Here is a 20,232-nt window from a genome sequence, read left to right on the forward strand (position 1 = left end):
GCTTAAAAAGCTAAATTCCCTTGATTTTGCCTCCGGGCTACAACAGATTGGGCAGTGATTGCAGCCGTCCTCGATGGCTGCAGTTGGCACAGAGCTGTGCTGGGAGGAGCTGCAGCAGGCTCTCTCTAGGAGCCCTTGAATTACAGCTTCTGAAAACTGCTGTTCCACATGTGTTCTGCATGTTTTCCCGTTTTCCCATGCCCTGTATATTTCTGTGACACAAGAAATCAAGGCAATAATAACTTCAAAAAAAAGTTCTGTCTTACAGCACAGAATGGTGGAAGAAAAACTGGTAGGAGGCAAAAGCCATTTCATTTAAAGATTGCAGCTCAGCCCAAATTTCTGTCTGACCTTGGCCAAACCCATTTACTTTACTTTTTGTCTTCAGAGAAGAATAGAAAGTCCCAAAGGTAATCTGCGGATGAAATCTGTTAAGGACTATGAGATAATCTTATGCAAATAAAAACCCTAAAACTGTTCAGCTTGACAATATGGTTCCAGTAAGTATTAATGGAAAAGGTTTCTATAGGTTTTTATTATGGTTTACCCATAATCAGACTCTGAAGTGTAGAGAAGGCAGATGTTTACCTGTTCACAAAATTTTGTCCTTGTGGCTTAAAATATCCCAGAGAAAGTCTGAGTTAAAGTTCATGTGTGAGTGGTTCTATAGGATAGTAATGCTTAGCAAATTTTCTTGTATTATCATATTAATCCTGATAAAGTATCTGCAAGCCTGAAATTTCTAAGTGGTGGAGGGGGCCTAGCTCCCTGAAATTAGGAGATTTAAGCCCACCAAACAAGGTTGGATTTTCAGTATGTTTAGCACCTACAGTGCCTACTAAATTAAACTTCATTAACTTATCAAAAGGCACAGTGGGAATATCAGCACCAGCAGCAGAGCTGGGGGATCCCTGCCAGCCAATGCAGCATTCACACTGTCCAGCTCTGTTAGAGACAACCCTGCTAGCAGGAAAAGTTCTGCATAAGGTGAAGGTCTTCAGCACAAATAATGAAGAGAAAATGGGATTTGGGGTAGACTGAAGTCAGTAGCTGCATTGATCACAATTCAGCCAGGCCTTTGTTCAACCCTTTAGGCTTGGTCCCTATGTGCAGTAAGCATTTACCTGCCCTTAGCAGCAAGTAGTCTGTACAGAGTATGAAAATACTCTTTAAACTGCTAGAATGACATGAAATAACCTTAGAATAGAATCAGGCCCTTTAATGAAGATTTGAGAGAATAAAGAAAAAGATAGTGTTGTTCCCTATGGAAAGTTCTTGGTTAAAGTATTTATATGCTTACTACAGGAGAATATTCTTGCAGTTTACAGAAGCAAAGATGTAGTAGCAATAAACTTAAAAAAGGAGGGATACTAGGCAATAATGTACAGAAGTAACAGGAAAAGAGATCAGCAACATGCCATACGATGATGGTAATCAAAGACAGTTAAAAATAAGTTGAAGCATTTTTATTTTTTCAGTGTGTAAAGAGTGAGAAGTTAATTTAGAATGACCTGAACATATTTTGCAAAAGCCAGTGCTTTTGGAGTAGAATATAGATGATTCAAGAATACTACTCATATTTGTAATATTCAAGCTGATGAGAAGTTGTCTACAGTGTACACACTATTGGAATATCATTAATGAGGGTACAATATTCTAAAATTAAATTTATAGAAGGTTCAGACATTGTGATTTTGTTTTAATAATGCTAATCATAGATCTTTTGAACAAATGTGATTAGTTAGACTGAATGTTACATATTTAAATCACTACAGCTCCTCTATTTCACAGTAGCTAAGAGCTCTGGGCAATAATAAAATGTGAGTAATGACTCTTTCCATATCAACCCTGTAAGCAAGAGGTAGAAATGCTCAGTGTTTATGAGAAAATTGTGATTGGGGAAGTGAAAAAGCAGTAATTGTTCTGCATTAAGTAAACAAAGGAAACTATCATATACTAATGCACTTTCCATTTCATTACCTGTTAGTCAGAAATTCTAATCAACTGTGACAGGAACTGAATGAATTGGCAGCACCCAAAGGTGCTGCTTATTAATTTATCATAACAAATAATGATGGTGTGTCAAAGTAAGTTATGTCACTTCATGTGTTTTATGTCTTTGTTTTAGAATACCAGCAGTGAAAAAGGGCTGTTCGTGTTCCCTTTTCAAAGTCAGAAATGTTAAGCTCTCTATGCGTTATCTGGTTTTATGTTTCCCTCCCTTTTCACCATAATTTAGATTAATTACAGGGCAACCATGCAGGCAGACAAAAATAGACATCCAGAAGCAGTGGGGAATTCTGTTTCCCAGAATTGTTTCCTTTGCTTCTGCACTGAGATAGTTAAATTCTGATTTATATAACATTAGTGCTTGGAATCCACACCAGGGTTTGCTTTTCAAGGGGAGATTACATATATGTGTGTAGATGATAATTTAATATGTATTAAGTGTATGCATGTAGGTCTACACATGCACACATACATAAGGTAAGAAACTGTTCTTAAAGCACCTATAGGGGTAGAGAGAAAAAAAATCTTTGTCTTCATCCCTGAGGACCAAAACACTAAATCTTAAGTGAGTTGTCCAGAGCCTGAAAGCAATGTAGTGTCCCCAACAGGAATGTGTTGGGGTCTCATTCACTCCAAGCCTCAAATGTTTCAGCCTATTTTTCCTCTCCAGTGATATTTCTAATCTGTACCTCCAGCCTTGTGTGCCAGTGGTACCTTAACTTTTAATAAAAGTCCTTTTGAAGTCAAATATCCAAATTCAGAGTTGATATAAGGAAAAGCAGTTTTGCTCGGTTTGACTGTATTGAACTGATACTGGTTCCCTGATTAAAAGTTACACAACTGAATGACCACTTTAGTGTCTATTTTTGACACTTTTCAAGTGTAAACTTTGAATCACTGCATTTTTATTAAATGGAAATGAAATTTCATCCTAAATAGATGAGATCTTTCTGACAAAGATGAAATACAGAGAAAAAATATGCACATGTGTATAATGTGAATATTATTGCCTTGAATTTCCCAAACAAAATCCAATTTGCTGCCACATACAAAAATTAGTTTGTAATACTGTCCTCAGAACAAGTCAGAGAAAGTGTTGTATTAGCTGGATTGCCATTCTCAGAGATTGTCACAGGACATTTCTACAATGGACACAGTTCAAAAAGCAGTTGGGAAAGACATGTCTGAATATCCACATTTTTAATTATATAAAATCACTGATGTCATTATATGTGTCCAATGCTCATTCTAACAGCAGCTAAGGATTTGAAAATAACCAGAATACTCAACAATGTAGGCAAGCATGCACAATCTACTAATTTGCAAAAGCAAGTTCCAGGGGACTGCATCTGTGAGCCTGCAGAATGCTCACATTGCCACCAAAATTCTTCCACAGACCCTGAATTCAGAGCCAGGACCTCTCTGTTTTCCTAAACTGTGCTTCTGCTTTCTGCTCTATCAGCAATGGGAAGCAGTGGTATCCCTGGGTGGGTGTGCTTCATCTGACATCTTTTCAGGTCAATCTTCTATAACTTCAGTTGAAATTATAAGTAAGAAGGATTTTCCCACTGAAACCAAAGTGAGTCTCTACTGACAGGTTACATCACAGAATCACAGAATAGCTTGAGTTGGAAGAGACCCACAAGAATCATTGAGACCATCTCCTGGCCCTGCTCAGGACCATCCCCAGGAATCACATAATTTTCCTGAGAGTGTTTTCCAAATGCTTCTTGAGCTCTGTCAGGCTGCTGCTGTGAGCATTGCCCTGAGGAGTCTGTCCCAGTGCCCAGCCACCCTCTGGGTGAACAACCCATTACGAATATCCAACCTAAACCTCCCTGACACGGCTTCAGGCCATTCCTTCTTGTTCTGCCACTGTCACCCCAGAGCAGAGATCAGTGCCTGTCCCTCCTGTTCCCTCACAGGGAAGCTGTGACTGCAGTGAGGTCTCCCCTCAGCCTTCTCTCCTCCAGGCCAAAGAGCCCAAGTGCCCTCAGTCGCCCCTCATGGCTTCCCCTCAGGGCCCTCCCCACCCTCGGGGCCTCCTTTGGGCGCTCTCTGATGGCTCAATGTCTGCTTCACGTTGTGGCGCCCAGAGCTGCCCCAGCGCTCGAGGTGAGGCTGTCCCAGCCCAGAGCAGAGCAGGACAATCCCTCCCTTGCCCTGCTGGCTGTGCTGTCCCTGGTGCCCCAGGACAGGGATGTCCCTCCTGGCTGCCAGGGCACTACTGGCTCGTGTCCAGCTTGCCACTGACCAGGACCCCCAGGGCTCTTTCCACAGTGCTGCTCTCCAGCCTCTCATTCCCCAGTCTGTCTGTACATCCAGGGCTACCCCATCCCAGGTGCAGAGTTTGGCACTTGCCCTTGCTGAGTTTCATGCACTTGGCTATTGCCCACCTCTGTGATTTGCTGACGTCTCTGTGCCAGGGCTCCCTGGCTATCAGTGTGCAACTATACAAAGGCACTCTCAGGAAAATGAATCCAGTGCATGACAAGGAAATATTTGTAACCAGAACACCTGGGTATTTCTGAAAATTCTATGCTTAATATTCAAATAGCTACATATATATTACTAAAAAATTTGTTGCTACACCCTCAGAGCAAAATCCTAAAACTAGCATAAATGAGCTTATTTTACTTTGCATTTGTACCTGATTTATGCATTCCTTTATTAGAATTTCTATGTTGTCAGTAAAAGAGAACATGAGTGCTTCAGAATAAAATGGAATGCACATTCAGTTACCTTAGCCTTGTTTTGCAGAATGATTTGAATATTTTTTAAAGCCACAATAGCACAGGCAGAACTGTTAACTCAGTCTTTATTGACTCACCTATAAGGACTGTAGCTCCAAGTAGCCCTGCATGTCCAGAGCTACCCAGCTTGAAAGTTCCCATTAATTTCCCTACATTGAAGGATTAAGAATATGAACACAATCTGTCTGAGATAAATTAATCTGGTGTGATGAAAGAGAACATTCTTTAATTGCAATTTAATTAATTGCATTTATGCTTTTAGACATGGAAATTATTGATGCTTAAGATGAAATCTGAGAATTAATAAGACCTGAAGTATTTTGCTGTATTTATTATTTCTGACAATCCATCATTTTTTCAACTATGAAAACTCAGATTTGCTTCCATGAATCTTCATCTATCTAAATAGATCATAAATCTTTCAAGGTGTGTGTACTTGAGCTGTAGGTCTTAGTCATCCTGAAAATATATTTTATTTTTGCATATTTTTGTATTCATAGAAAGTAAAAAAACTTATATTTTTATATGATCTTACAAAACTTTTGCATCCACAAAATAAAGACTGTTTTTTGTTGGGGTTTTTGTCCTGCTTAGTGTGATAATGGTAGCTCATGCTACAGTTTCCCTGTGGTAGTTTGACTGTACAGCTATTACTAATGTGGGGTGGGTTTAAATTGGATATTTTACTAATTTAAAGTTTAAGATTGAATTAAACCTTAAATTAAGTTCTTCTCTTACCAGAAAATTGTTGGCATCTAAATGCGAGTATAAATAAGCTTCAAACAAATTGGCTCTATTAATATCTCTTATTTATATTAAAATAGATATGCATGGATGTATTCAGAGCTTTTCTGGTATTGTTTCAATCTTCAGCCCTTGTACCTTCAGATCCATTTTTAGGTCAAAAAAACTGCACAGTTTTTGCAAGAAAACTTGATTATTCTTCAAGTTTTACAGGAAAGATTGGGATGAAACAGAGGGGCAAACATTTAACAAAACTACCTATGGCTACTGGCATTTGTGCCTCTTAACGGCATGTTTTGAAGCAGCTGCTTGTTTATTTTTTATATGCTCACATACCTACGCACAGAGGTTTGTAGATTTAGCAAAAGTAAGATTGTTAGTACAGCAGGTGTTCAGAGTTGCAACAAAAAATGGGTAACTGAATTGGGAATTAGGCAAAAGGGAAAGCAAGATTTGAGAAGGAGGTGAATGCAGTGTCAGCAGCTAATGTGAGAGCTGTTCTGTTTTACTGTCATGAGACAGCATGACTGTATTAGGAATTAGATGACTGATTCTGTATTTCAATTTTAATTGAGTTTTCAATATATTAATTCTGTGGACATGTGTCTGAGTTTAATAACCTTCAAATACATGTTCAGATTGAATGACCAAGTCAATTATTCCTCAGAAATGCTTATTAGGATTGTGTTGGAGGCATACAAATAGCAAAGGAAACATACTCATGAATATGCCACTTGTTTCCAAATTAATTTCTCTCAACCTTGGCAGTATGTTTTTTGTTAAATAATTATTCCTATATTTGAAGCATTCTTGTAGTATTACAGTAAATGAAAGTTGCAGTGTTCCGTGCATTTGCTGAATAAATCAGCTTAGAATTATAATGCCATTTGAGTCAGTGCTGGACTCTCAATTGTGGCAAATGTAGCTTGGTTGGACGGTGAACATTGAAACCTGCCTGGTGTTGAGTGGCTCAGTGTGTTGTGCTTTCTCCCACGCAGTATTTATCAGAATTAGCTAGGTAATTCTGGTATATAGGAGAGACCATCTGTATATTGTTGGACTACCACTGTCAGAAGACCAAGCTTTTTTTCTGGAACAACTTGCAGATGCAAATAACATATATATCCTTTTTTTTTTTTTTAAGTATTGAGCACACATGGTTCCTTTTGCACTGAACCTTGAAATGCACTACTTCTTAAATAGTTTGCTTTGTTATCCTTCACCTCTTTAATGGGCAACAAGGTAAGACATTTTGTGGAAAGAAGGCAAAAGCAAGTTTCCCTTTTTTGTGCATGTGCCTTTGTCAGTCACATGAAAGCAAACTGTGCTACATTCAGAAGCACAATTTATTGGAATGGGTAATTTAGCAAATGCTGTCATTGAGAAATATTTTGATCATAATGTGTTTCTTTAATGCACTTAATCTGCATGTCATGAGAACACTTTGGCCTTCACCCCTTCCCTCTCCCCTATTAATCTTCTAGCCTTTTTATCTCATCCTTCACACTGAATAATGCCATCAACTAGAAGACCAGAGGATGACACCAAAGAGAAACAAAGAACCATTATTGAATAAGATAAATGCAGTGCCACTTCTGCTAATTCTAATTTACTTAGAATTTAGTGAGGATTATTCTGTCACATCATCCATCACAGACAGACATTAGGGTGGGAGTGAAGTAAGCAATTAAAAACATGTTCTCCATTTCAGGTGTTTTGTGATTTCTTATTCAGTTAGGTTCCATTGACTGTTTCTCTTTTTCTGCTAAGTATAAAATAATTTGTCAAATTTTGAGGTTAAAATTAGTGTCCCTGAAAGGGCTTGCATTGACAGCCACTGAGGATGGAGTATAAATATATTTTACTTCCAGGACAAGTGCTGCATTACAATGACTGTTGAAGTTTCCCCATGCTGCCCCATCATCAAGTGCTTCCACCTTGGCCTGTGGTGGAAGCCAATTTTATCTTGCAGATAAAATTGGATATTCTGACATTTGGGTTGGTGGAGTCTCGCAGAGCCCAGTCCACCTGCAGCACCCCAACCTGAGGAAGCTGTCAGGGACTGTACAGGATCTCTGACAGGACTGAAATATTTTATATGCAGTAAGGACACTCGGAGTTATGCAAGCTAAGATAATAAGTGTAATCAAATTTCATACTCCAAGGAATACACTGATTGCTTCAGGGACCAGGAAAAATTTAGCTCCATATCCTCATCTTTTGTGCTGCTTCATGCAAGCAGAGCAGCTGTCACAGGGCAGAAAGTCCTCTAAGGCATTGTCCACTTATTGTCCACTTTTCCAGGAAAGGTACCAAATTGTCTAGAATTTTTTGATACTACTCAAAAAGGTTTTCCACACTGGAGAAGTTTAAATTTGAGAATTGATTACTTCAGATTCTAGTTTGTCTTTGATTTGTATCATGTCATAATCCCAAATACTTCAATTCCAATCCCCTAGTTAATATTTCTGCATGCAAATATATGTCTAAAGTTGTTGGCACCAATCAGATATCCTCTGTGCCAAGTCCTGGGTCACACAAACCCTTCAGCACACCACCTAAACTGGGGAGCTAAAGTGCTTTACACCAGCTTCACATCTTAATTATTGAATGCCCTTTTTTTCTCAATTTTTGAGATAGAAGAATTCTGTGGGTACTTTTAAGATGGCTGTAGACTCACTTTTGAGCCACAAATATATATTTGTAAGGCCACTTACACATTTATCTGTCACTATAGAGGTGGCGAGGAATGCCCCATGAAGACTGTTCCACCCTCTTGGTGCAGAAGGTGCTGTGTTTGTGACTGGTGCCTTTGGCATGAATTTGGGATGAAAATTAAGGTTTAGCTTAGATGTAGCTGATTTCTGACATTTCTTTCAACCACAAACAAGAACCAAGTTCACACTAGCAGCAAGCTCTTCGGTAAAGAGAACTAGGGGAAATTTAATGCTTTGAAATTAGATTGTTGCAAGTCAGCCTTCTTGTTTGTCATAGCTGCAATCCCATCTGGGTAAATAACTGCATTTTGTGATGGTGCTGAGGGCCCAGAAGGTGTTAGTGCCCTGACTGTCGCCACCTGGGCAGGGGGTGGTACTGACCATAACTGCTCCACCTGTCTATAATTAAGGATCTACCAGCCTCTCTTTGAGTCTCTGGGATTTTGCTCTGAATTTCTGAGCTGTCTTCAGGCCTCTCCTGGCTCGGTGACTCTTGCCTTTGGAGGGTGCTTGTGCCCCCTGCCAGCCCCTGCTGGTCCGTGTTGGTCCCTCTTTTCCTCCAGCTTCATGCAAGCACCTCTGGCTGCAGCTCTGCTCCTGGACTCTTCCTGTGGTCACCTGAAGGACCCTCAAACGGGCAGGTACCTCTCTGTTTTCTTTACCTATTTTTGAAACCTGTCTGTTTTTGTATCAGTTTCTGCCTTCATTGCTTTATCAAAATGTGGCCTGAGGCCTCTTCAAATTATGAGGGGCAGTAATTTCCCTGGGGGATGGCATCTGCCTAACCCAGCCTGCATTGGGTTTTGGGGATTTGCTGCTCTGTTTTATGTTGATGTCCTGAAGCATGAAATTTTCTGAAAGGCTTTGTGGTTATTTCCTAATTTGCTTTTTCTCTTAAAAAAAAAGCCTAGACTAGCTTCATTTGTTTGTCTGTAAAATCCTGTGGGTTTAGGTGGTGAGCTCTAGAGATGAGATGATGCCTTAGCTGGGGTTTTTGGCCTCCAAGAGAACTTGGTTAGGTCAGTGACATTGTACCACCATAAAGGTAGTTATTGATTGCATCTTGTGCAACAACTGTGTTTTGCATTTTTTACTTTGGTTAAATATTGGTCTTTGCTTTGTTAATTCTAAAGAAGCTGCACAGACTAGTAAGAGCATTTGTAGAGGTGCAGGTAAAGTCCTTGATAGATGGGCAGGTGGGAAGCTCAATCTGAGAGATGATATTCAGGGCTCAGGGAAACTGGGGCAGCCTGTGGACGCATGAGGGGGAGAGGGCTGATGCTAAGAGGATTGTCATTGCTGCCTGGTGGCTGATGGCAGAAGTGAGGATGGAAGTGGAAATGTTGCAACTGTGTGCTTGGTGTGACTGTCACAACAGCTTCAGTCAGGGAAGGTGTCCTGGTAATGGAAATAAATTGTGTGCTGTGGATTTGCAGAGGAAAACAGTGGTAAAAGGACAAGAGAATAAGATGTTAACTGCACTGGACTTGGAACTGTAACTTAGATATTGAGCTGAAGTGAAAAAGGCAGAAGTAAAATTAGCTGACTTACAAAAGGAAATGTGGAGTACTGAAAGTGGAAAACAAGGAGACTGCCTGTCTATAGAATACGGTAACTTAATGGAAATGCAGCTTTCCTGGCTGTGGCCCTGTAGCTACCCATATGAATATCTAAAGAGCAATACATCAGGAGAAAAAAGGCAGCTCTTCCCTGTTCTTTGCTAGGAGAGCTGTATCCTGCGGGTCTGAAAGCACTCTTCGAAAGATAAATGAGACTGGACCAATTTTAAGTATTAATATTAATAATGCTGCCTTGGACTTCAAGGGTAGCTTTGTCACTGATTTTATTATCACAGCACAAAATGGCAGCATGCAGAAGGATTGCTTCCAGTGCTTTTTGTCAGAGCTCCCTGTGCCTTTCATGAGTCACTTGATAGGTCTGGGGTGTTAGCTGCCACAATTATGTTTGTTGTTTAGACTATTCAGGTGTGACTGGGGAAAACAGGAGAGTTTGCTGGTACAGCTTCTTTCATGGTGGTTGCACCTTGTGCTGGTCGGGCTGCCTTAGATCTGCTATTAAAATCAGCATCTTCTGCTTTGTACTTCATAGCTCTGTGCTGAGAATCAAATCACCTGGGTGGCTGCTGCTGGTTTAAGAGCATAATTGAGGAGTCTAAGCAGCATCTTAGCAGCTGCTCCAAGAGGCTTTAACCTCCGTGTATACACATTTCCTGGGATTTTGTTTTACAAAGAGAGGGATTATTGTCATATTCATTGTAATCACTCTTAAGTACTGCAGGCCTGATTCCTGACTGCCTTGTACCTTCTGCAGTCATTTACATCTGAGTAAAAGGACTATAATATGTGATGCCACTAGACTGGCTGTGATATTATTGCATTTGCAGATTGATTGTACATTGCATATAGCAATGAAGGACCAGGGCATGTGCAGAATGAGTAGAAAGTCTGTGTATTAAGGTGTTTCTGAGATGTAAGTGAATGCATGATAGAGAAAGGCTGTAGAAAGAGAAAAGAAGATAGTGGAGACTTTATACTGTAATTCTAAATGAGATTCCTACTCAAATCTGTCTTTGTGTGCTTGGACTTGCTGGGAGTTGCCTTGCTGTTCAAGGCAACCCTTACTCTAGACAGTGCCCTGTGCTGCGGTGTTTATTTTTAGCTGGATTCTTTTCCAGGTGATCTTCATCTCTGCAGTCTGCATCGCTAGGAGTGGGCCAGGTGTTTGGAACTGCCTGTAGGCAGTAATGGTTTTAGGTAAACATAAAGGCAAATTTGATACTCATATGTGCCACCAAAATGCATTGTCAGTTTACTTTAAAAAAAAAAACCAAACAAAACCAAGAAAATATAGTAAATAGATTTCTGCTTGCTGTACTAAAGCTTGGGCTAAGCTTGCAGAAGCCCAAAGTGTGAGGTAGTAATGGCTGTACTGTTTCAGAGGTGAAGTTTGGCTGCCAGGCTTTGTTTGCCCCAAGAGCCAGCTTGCTCCAGACAGAGCAGAGACTAAAGAGCTCAGGCACCTGCAGGGTCAGGCTGGCACCTGAACCTGGGCTGACAAGAGAGCTCTTGGCTTGTGATAGAGACAAACCTCCTCCTGCTTATGTATGTCTGGCTCAGCCTGACTGTTCTGGTTGTATTTCCACTCAAACTGTAAATAGTTAGATAATTTTACAAGTGCCAGAGGGAAAAGAAAAAAGTTGCTTCATCTCTTAGGGGCAGCTTATATGTCACTGTCTGTGATTCTGATAGCACAAAATGTCTCAGTCATGAAATGTCAAATCTTAAGTATGACAAATAATCCTAAATTATATTAACATTTATTAAAGGAAAGGTGGAGAATGTATTTCAGAGCTTTAGTAGGAGTTCTACTAAATTTCCATATGAAGAAATCACTCTGCTATTATTGTTGTTTGGAAGTGCCATATTTTGAAGGTTATGTTGTTGTCAAAGCAAAAGGTTCTGTATTGCATTTTCAACCAAGCCTGACTGATTAAGGGTGTTGGGAAGAATGAGTTTTCCTTCCAGAATCTTAATTAGGTTGACTTTAACTCACGACAGGAGATTCTGCCAGCTGTCAGCTACTGCTTGGATGTCCTACTAATTAAAACTCTGAGGAAGCCTATTAAAGGTGTTCAAAAAGCCAAATCTCCTTTTAAAATATCTCTGGCACAGCAAAAAAAAAAAAGTCTATGACAGTGATATTGCAGTATAGATAACTTGTCTTTTGCTTTTCATGTTGACAAGATGCAGCTTATATTACGTGGCTGAATAGGCTCTTCATTCCAAGCCCTTATCTGTCACCTTCCTGTGGATGGAATGAAAGGAATTTAAGGTGAAGTTTTGTTGGTTTTCCGTTTAGACATGTCTGACATTCAGATTTTCTCTAAGATGAGTCTGGCTGATACTGAAGGTTCTCTTGAAGTTTAATTTCTGAGGCAGCAACAAACATCCTGTAGTTCATAAATATTTTCAGTATTGAAACAGATTATGATGTAATTTCTAATTGCCATCACTTTGTGCTGCAGTTGATGTTCTTAATTAGATGCTGCAGCTGGGATATATCTGTATTTTAAAGATATTCCAGTGTACCTGTTTCAGGCATGCTTAAAAAAATAGTTTTCCTTACATACTATGCAATTTTCTAGACAAATATCCTAAACTTTAGATAAACAAAAAATTTGTTTTGGCAGCATCTCTTACGCCACTGGGGACCTGGCAAAGTATCTCTGAACTTTTGTAGATTGTTTTCAAAGGCAAAATTTTGTTATTATAACTGCATTTTATCTTCTCAGGTGTAGATAAATAAAAATCTAGAAAGATTTTGCAGAAAGAAGGGAATTGCTAGAACAGCAAGAGATTTCAGATGGGCGGGACATTAAATGGAGGGGAAAAAATATTGTTTTCCAGAAAGTCATTGAGCTTTTGAGAGATTGCTGTCATTTTGTCCAGGAATGCATTTCTAAGTCATTCTTGGGTTCTTGGTAAGGAATTCAGGGGCTAAGAGAAAATTTTGTGAAAGATGAGAATAACTTCACTGAGAGGCTTTCTCAGTAGATACCTGCTAAGAAAATTAACCAGCCATAAAAAGTTCTGGAAGGTGGTGTATAGGATTTCTGATTTGTGGAATAAAAAGCTTAGAGCTGCTGTCAAGATCTAAGGTAATTTGGGATTACCCAGAAGTGTGAGATGTGGGATTTCTCCTGAAGAGAGGGTTCAGTTCCTTTGAGCTCCAGGATGACCTTCCTCTGCTCCTCAGGCACACACCATGGCAGGCGCTGCTGCTCCTGCTATCCCAGCTCCTCACAAAAGTTGAAGAGCTCCCTATTTCTCCTCTAGGCATTTAGCCCCTGCCAGGTGTGATGTGATTGATGCTCAGGCTCTGATTGTGAGCCCTGCTGTGCTCCTTTTTCCCAGCAGGGCATGTGTGGCAGCCCTGCCCAGGGGATGGATGTAGGGTGGGTGCATCCGGCTCAAGAGGGCAGCAGCTGAAGCCATAGTCATACACTGCTTTCTTCTTGGCAGCTATCAGTTCCTGCTCCTATACCTCACTTGAAATAGATGTTTTTTCTGCAAATAATTGCCAAATATTCATGCTGTGATCCTCTGTAGACTTAGGTACTTATCTGGGAAAAATTTCTTACCTGCAATGCTGCATTTGGTGATTTACTTATTCCATGACAGACTTTGAGTCAGTATTGCACTGACCATATTTTTCCGACTGTTTGTTCAATTAATCATGATGTCATGCCAATGGTACTTATTATCTTTTACATAGCTGTAGCTTTTATAAGGTGCTAAAGCAATTCTTCAAGCATTTAACAACTTAATAGGTTAATTAAAGGGTAGGTTTTATTAATTGAATTTCAGACAGCAAGTTCCATCATGTACTTTGGGAAAAGATAACATGATTATGGATACCTAGTACCTAATATGCTTGAATGTGCCCATTACTGGAAAGGAGGAGGAAAGTTTTGGGGGAAAGAAAAAATAAAACCTTCAACAAGCTTATTTGAGCACTCCCAAAGGGACAGATTAATGTCAGACTTCTTAGGCAATACTTCAGGTTTATGCAATTCTGCTCCTTGATTTAATAATAGAAGCACATTCAAGAATGAGATTATAGTTATTTTTGCTTGGTTTGGAGCAAAACTCTCTTGGTGTGTGTTTCTGTATGTTTACACAACTAAATTTTTTACTTTTAACCTCGTCCCTTCCTCTAAAAGAAATATAACTTCTCTTGCTGCTACTATGATGAATTACCTAGGTTTTTTTCTGGATTAAAGATGCACATTTATTTAATAGGCAGCTGGTTCATCTAGGCACATTTGTGCCTCAGTTGTTAAAGTTGATTAGAAACCTATTTCTTTCTTAATCAAACTGCACAGAAAGGAATAGGGAAATTTTTTATTTACAAAAACTTCACTCAAGAGGCACTAGATCCTTATTCATGAATTAATTGATTCTTGTCATTTGGGGATACTAAACTATTCTAACACTGTAATATGGCTCTCTCAGAGTCTTAGTGGTGTAGAGTTATTTTGAGGTATTGCCATATGGGCATCTGGTAACATTTCATTGTCTAAGCAGCAAAATTGATCATAAAATTATCAGTGCATCCACACAAAGTTCACATGGCAAGTGAGCACCTTTGGAGTACTGAGTGGGACATTTGGTAACTCTATCCATATGCTTAATAGGCAGCATTTTGATCAAATCATAACTTTGTGATTAGAAACTCAAAATAATGGTTGTGTTATTGAGTGCTGCATCATTCCTTACGTCTGCCATGTTGCAGTCCTGTTTATATATTTTATATATATATATGCTTACACAAAATTTGTGGGTTTACATGGGTTGGTGTGAAATCTGAAGCTGTCAGGTTTTTTTCCCACATTCTGGTAGAGCTGTGCCACCCCACTCCCTTTCAGCAGCATATTTCCCACTTTTCACATCAGCATAGCTACCAATTTATCTCATCGGATGAGGTGCAGCAACGAGACTTTACCTTTTGACCCATGACAGTAATAAAAGGTGCTGTTTTAAAATAGACAAATTGTAAAATTCGCCAAGGTGCTCAGATAAGATATAAGCTACTTTTTTTCCCCCAAGTAATGTGAAGACAAACAAAATCAAAATACAGAAGGTATTGATCTCTTCTATAGGCAAACTGTTTTAAGTGTTTTAAGCTCTAGACTTTAATCTCTGTGTTTTATATACGTTTGATCTGAGGGGTTGCCACTTTGAACTAACAGCAGGCTCAGAATGTTGCTGGGGTGTCAGCTCAAAGCTCCACTCTAAAATACATAATCTGTGTTTTAAATTGGGAATTTGGTGTCCAGCAGAAGGGTAGCTCTGCCTTTCCTGCCTCTGTGAAAAGCTGGTGCCTGTCCCTGGGAAGGGGCCAGGAGTGTGTGGCTCAGCAGCTGCAGCAGCACAGAGATTGTCCCTCCTTGTCCCCAGCCTGACTCTCCTGGGCATCCTGGCTGCTCCTGGGCTGTCCATGGCACTTCTGCCTTGGCCCCAGGTGATCTCTGTTGTGATGCCCTTTGCCCACTGCCTGCTGGGGATTCCTGCTGATTTCCAGCAAGAAAACCCTTGTGAAGGTAACACTTGGCTCATTGGAAACAGCAGCAGCATCCTTGTGTTGAATTATATCCACTTGAACTTGCAGTTCCTTTTTGTGTTTTAGGATCTCTTATGAGAAATTATTATCCCTCCTATTTTTCACAGCTTGGCAGCTGAGTGTTTGTTTACAGATTCTGTGCAAGGCTGATTTTCTGGCTGCCAAGATGGTTTGCCTTGTTGTACGTGTAAGGCACAAAACCATGCCAGTGAAGGGGACCATGGCAGCATTCAGACAGAGATTAATTCCTTAAACAATTAAGTACTCTAAATATAGAAATAATAAGTGTATAATTCATCTTGATTCAACTCTTCAGATACAACTAGTCCTTCACTTTGTTGCGTCAGAAAATTAAACCTGGTACTAGTCATGTTGCTTTCTTGAAAAAAAAAAAAATCTTTCTAGGTGATAGATGACTAATAAAAACCAGAAAGTATCACACAGAGTTTTTATACTGGATACTCTTGTATTCTAACAACCTGTGCCCCTAGGAACATTATATGCCAGTTTTATAGAAATACCTGTGGAGAGTTTACCACTTAGAGCTTTCCAGTAGCATTTTTACAGTTTTAGTAAAATTATGGAGGAAAAAAAAAAAAAAAGTGGAGTCCTTTTGTTTTCTTCATAATGCCTTCCTTGCCTCCTCTGGACTCCACAGTTTCAATTAGTGCACAGATGCCCTTGAAAACTGTTAAGGGATACAAAGTGTAAACAGTTTACCTTTTCATTTCCCCTCGCTGGTTCGCATTCAGCAGTAGAACAGAATGGCTTCTCTGAAGTTTGCAGCTTTTTCAGAATATTCTAGGGCTAAACCAAATTTCCCTGAGTATCTCTGAAACCAGGACAACCACAAAGTTGCCAGGACACACAAAAAAATTTGTGGATTCCAAGGGATGTGCAGACCCTTTTCATATCAGGAGAGATTTTTTTCTCTGTTCAAGGAGACCTTTCAGGGAAGTTCTGCACAGACAACACAACAGGGACGCAAATTGTGTGTACAGTGTTTGAAGGCACGCTTCTAATTAACCTCCACAGTTACTGTTATTCTGTTAGCATAATTGTTGATGTTATTGAAGAGGTAACAAAGTCCTTTGATTTTATAGAAGCTGTAATAAACATTGTTGTACTATTGAATTATTGCCCAGATGCATCAGACTTTTTTTTTTCATTTTGAAGAGCTGCGCCGTAGGAAGAAAGAAAATAAAGTTAATATTAAATCGTCAAGGGTAAATTTATTTTACTTTTTTATCTGTGACTACAGAATTTTTTTCAGCTTGTATTTCGTGCAACTGATTATTTTTATGCAACGACTTCACATTCTGGAAGACACAGAACTACAGAATCAGTTTATTTTGGAGCAGTTAACTTGCTAAATGGGAAAACTTGGTACTCCTGCCTATAAATGGATTGATGAAGAGTTCAGTTGCTGCTGAAGCCTGGCTGCCTAGACAAGCAGGGTTCCCATTTGTTACCATCCATTCTCATTGAAAAGGGATCTGTGAGTTGTAAAAGTGAAAAAGACAAAGTAGGTTTTTTGTGTCTATTCAGATGTTACATAAGTCTTCACAAGGTACTTCAAATGCTATTTCCATTTTAGTAAGCATCCTGTGCCAATGTCCATGGGAACCTGCTGCTTTTTGCATGATGGAGGTTGGAATAGAAATATACTATATTTTGCACATTTTCCCTCTTTGGTTCCCCCTCCATACATCTCAAGGACCTATTAGGCGCTTTCATTAAGCTAGAAATGTAATTCTTTTCTTAAAACTGTTTTTACTCTTCTACAAAAAACAAAGGATCAAAAACACTTGTAAGAAAATCCTCAATTTTGATAAAATGGTATGTAGTTGACAAATTCACCCTCATGTTTTATTTGTAGGGAACACAGAAAATCAGGCATGAATAAAACCTGCTTCTCTGTTGCTTGTATTTTGAGAAGCCACATGACACAGTTCACAAGAGGAGCATTTACTTTTGCAGATATCTGGAGTAACCGCCAAGTGTTACGGGGCACATACACAGACCTGTGTGATTTCTGCCTTATCCTTCACTCCTGTGACTTTTAGTTCTCTAGCACCTGTGCAAGCTCCCCTGCCAGCAATTTTAACCTCTCTGTAAGAGTTTACACCCCTAATTGCCAACATTCTGGCATCCCCAGTTCTCTCTCTGATTTTGCCAGGAGAGGATGTGTTGGATATTGAAGGGTAGAATCACTTTCCAAACTGGGAGTGAGTAAAATAATCTCAGGTTTTTTGTCAGATAGAGGGATAGTGCCTACAAATCATAGTTCTTGAAGAGTTCTTGAAGTTTAAGTCACTTCTGATGAAGGAAGAAGATTTGGAATTCCAAATTTAAAATCTTGCAAATTCTTCTGTTTCTCACCAAAGGGAAGGAGACAGAGAACCTCAGTGCACTGACCTGTGATCTACAACTTGTGTAAGGTATTCCTCATGTCATAAAACTAATACACCCTGAGAGGTCAGGAAAGTCTTGAATAGCCACTATGATATTAAGGTGCTGTTGCGCAATCCTCTACACCATTAAAATTGTTAACAATGGAAAGACAGGTTAGGAATCCATTTTAATGCAGGATCACCTGCCAGAAATCATTTAACCCACAGGGGATATGTGCACATGATGCTCCTACTATTCAAGCAGCCAGAGCTAGGCCAGTGGGTGCTTTTCAAACAGGTTTAAGCTGACAGAGAGAAATTGATACGTGGCACATGATAATTTTCAGAAAAGGCTAGAGGATAGGGAACTGATTCTAAAAATTTGAGAAAATACTTCCTGTGTGAATGGGGAACTCTTCTAACAGCATTTTTACTTGCATTTACAAGCTGCAAGCACAGGCTCTGTTTTCGTTGGCATGAGCAGGATTTAGAGCAGAGTACATTAATATTGTGCTCTGGCATGTAGCGTTAGTTCTGGGACTGATATTTGTGCTCACCTTTGTCTTCTATAAAGCTGTAGCTAAAGTAACGGTGTATTGAAACTGTTAGAGGCAGCATTATTTAAATTATGTCTGTGTAATATATACTTTGGCTGAAATTCTTGTGCAGAGAGTGAATGCTCAAGTTTCATATTTGCAGCAGCTGAACAGTTTTTATGTTGACCCTTTGCACAGGGATGAACTTTGCCTAAGGAAGAAAGGTAGTAAAATGTCACAGGAGTGTTGCATATTCTGCCTACATTAATTTCATGTGGAATATAGAATCAGAATTTGCTCACTCAGTTCTCTGAGGAGAAGGAAAGAAAAAGGTGCTGGAAGAGTGAAATGAGCTTATCAGTGCTAAGTGGAAAATTTGACCCTTATTCTTTTTGCTAAAGATGTGTGTAAATGCTAAGCAGCAAACAGATTTAATGTGCTTAGTTCTATCATGTTCAAGCATAATATTTGATAATTAAAGAGCAGTAAAAGCAAAATGTGTGTTGGACATCAGACACACTTGATAAAACCCAGTGTTCATCCCCAGATGTGGGACACCCAAGCTCCTTCAGCCAGGCAGTAAATAGATTTTATCTGCTATGTATTCTTCCTATTGCCCTGGACATCTGGAGTTTGGTACTTGCAAATTTATTTGTCTTAAATTGCAACACTCTTTCCCTCCCCAACTTCTATATTATCCCTACTATCCATATAAAACTCACCCATATCCATATTTAGAAAAATTAATTCCCAATTTGGTGCCTTGATTATTTGTGATGTATTGCCATAACTTGTTGAAATTTTATTGTTGGCATGAAAAGAAGACCTATTCAACCAGGAATGCCCAAGTTGTCATAAAAGCTACACAAACTCATTAATCCTTTTAGTTATTTTTAAAGCAAGAACCAGAATGATTGCAAAGGTCATTTCACGTTAAAAAAATTCCAATGAGCTTAAAAATGCAGGCGTTTATCTATTATGCAATTATTGCTGATGAAATAGGACAGAAGTTCACACAATAATTTGCATGAGCAGCTTGCAGTGCTTCTCTGGTATTGATAGGATGCTCAGGATGCAGAATTTATTAGACAACTAACAACAGAATGTAAAAAATAGAGGTATTGCAGTTCTCATTAATACACCTGTAATGTATGGAACTATTGAAATAAACCTCTGCAGATCAATCCCATTACTGTTCACTAGAGACATCTTTGTGATGCAATGTCATTGGCATCAATATTAAAGATGATGTGGCCAGATAGGATGATTAGACATGGGGAAGTTGCTGTCAAGTGCTGCTGGGCTTCAGCAGCATGAAAATTCTGTTTTCTCTTAAGAAATATAAGCAAGGAGCATCCCATCACATCTGACTTTTCTTTCTTTAACTTGCCTCCTTTCCCTAAGCATGCAACACAACTGGCATGTTTTTGCAGCTGTAGCTAAATACAACAGAAGTTTTCAGGAAGGTGGAGAGAGCAAATTAAAACAGAGATTTAATAATCTATTTCAAAGCTGTGCCAGGGCTTGCACTTTGTTTGATGTGCACCTGTGCTCAGGGCCATTTCAGTTGTGCTTTGCAGGTGCAGAGCCCAGACCCATCCTTTCATTGCTGTGTATAAGGGCAGCAGTATTGGTGCTCAGACCCATAAATTTGGGGTAGAAATGCTCTAGGCTTCTATCACTCATGCTTAAAAGTAATTGTTTACCAGCAGCAATCCCAGGGGTAGCAGGATTTGATATTCCAAGCCTTTGAAGGAAGAGTAGTTAGTAATTGAAGATTGGATTGGTATAAAATCTCATCAAAGAGATTACTTTCTCCAGGTAATGGCTGTATTTAATTTTTCAAGATGTTCATAAATGTGTGACCTATGACTTCCTCTCTTGTAGGTGTGTTTCAGAAAAATGATTAACTAAACTGTCTGGTATTTTGAGTTGT

The sequence above is a fragment of the Zonotrichia leucophrys genome, chromosome 8 (genome assembly GCF_028769735.1).
Source record: "Zonotrichia leucophrys gambelii isolate GWCS_2022_RI chromosome 8, RI_Zleu_2.0, whole genome shotgun sequence".
NCBI lineage: Eukaryota > Metazoa > Chordata > Aves > Passeriformes > Passerellidae > Zonotrichia > Zonotrichia leucophrys.